We start from the raw sequence: 1,769 nt of genomic DNA, 5'->3' as shown, positions 1-1,769 counted from the left end.
CATGTTCTCTCTCTCTCTCAAATAAATAAAATCATTTAAAAAATAGTATTAAATCTTGAATTGAAAAATCTAAATAAAGGTAATTATATCATCCCGCTATACAAAAAGTTGTTTACGAAACATAAGCATTACAATTTGTAACATATAAGATACTGAAAACTCACAGGAAAATCTAGATTTTCTTTTAAACCAAGAATGTAAACTATATCTAGATAAATATTATTTTTCCCTTTTCCAATTTTGCAAGCTGAGATTTATAATTAGTGTCTTAAAACATTTTTTCTGGTCTCTGCATGCTTCAAACCTGTGAAAATTAAAGAATCACTTTATTAGGTTTAGAAATCCTATTAAAACAATTGTATTTACTGTGAAATGCTGGGAAGATGAGAAGATACATGTTTTTGAAATCTTCCAGTTTGGTGGTGTTTCATGTTTAAATGAATTAAAGATTTTATTTTTCAGAACTATTTGACCCTTAGTTTGAAAGACAAGTTTATCACATCCCAGGTTTCTTATGCAGGCACCACAAAAGTAAAAGGATAGTACTCCTGCTGTAAAATTCCTTTCCCTTCTGGAAAATTACCCTGGAGCATCAGGTCACCAGCTGGCAGAGATATCAAGCACAAAACTGTATTGGCTGCCAAGAAAATGAAATTTCTTAGTCATCCAATCAGATGATTCCAATTGGAACCAAACCAAATCTTTTGTGATAACCAGGTAAACCTCTCACTAATTTAATTTTTTTTTTTTTTTTTTATAGAGAGAGAGAACAAGAGAGAACATACACGCAGGAGCACAAGCAGGGAGGGGAGGGGCAGAGGGCGAGGGAGAGACAGACTCTTAAGCAGGCTCTACATCCAGTGCAGAACCTGACCTAGGGCTAGATCTTACAACCCTGAGTTCATGAGCTGAGCCGAAATCAAGAGCTGGACATTTAACCAACTGAGCCACCCAGGCACCCCTCTAATTCCTAATTCTTGACTTCTCATGGTAACATTGCAGCAAATTGTTATGAAATGGCATCAGTGGGAGTGATTCAGAATATCACGTAGCTAAATTTGGTTATGGTAGAAAAGAATGTTTTGGCATTTAAAAGAGAATAACTAATTACTAATTAATTAATTAACAAAGCTAGACTCCTCTGGGGCTTTTAGCATGTCAAATTTATCCATTCTGAATTATGATTATGTAAGAAACAAACTGTATAAGGTTATGGTGGATTATCCATATATATTGCAAAGCAAGAATAAATGCTGAGTCAAATCTAGGGGCTCACAAAAAAGTACAAAACTTTGGTTGCTTGCCTGGTTGTGCAAAGGTCAAGCTCATAAAATATATTTACAAAGCAGTGTCGCTATTTAGAGAAAATGGAAAGCAAAGTCATAACTGGTAGATGGTCTTAGACTGCTAGGAAGGAACGATTTGGCACATTTACTATCAATCACTATAATCAGCTTCCCAGGTTCATAGACATTTCTGTTCAGACACAAACTTCAGAACTGAAACTGCTTAAAAGTATAAAGTTGAACAAAAATAAAAATGGCTGCACGAATGCTTTAGGGAAGCTCAATTTTAAAGCAACCTTTTCTCTCTCTTCCGCAAACCTCCCCTCCTCCCTTCTTAGCCTTCTGTTTTAGGAACCTGGTCCCACTCTAAAGAAATGAGGAAGGAGGCTGGCAGCACAGACTCAATTCCTGTCAAAACTGGCTAGCTCCTGAAAACCCCCAAAACTCCTTGCCCCCACCCCTCTCCTCCTTTTTATTTTTTTT

The sequence above is a fragment of the Canis lupus genome, chromosome 36, assembly GCF_011100685.1.
Source record: "Canis lupus familiaris isolate Mischka breed German Shepherd chromosome 36, alternate assembly UU_Cfam_GSD_1.0, whole genome shotgun sequence".
Taxonomy (NCBI): domain Eukaryota; kingdom Metazoa; phylum Chordata; class Mammalia; order Carnivora; family Canidae; genus Canis; species Canis lupus.
Note: the sequence above shows the minus strand (reverse complement) of the source record.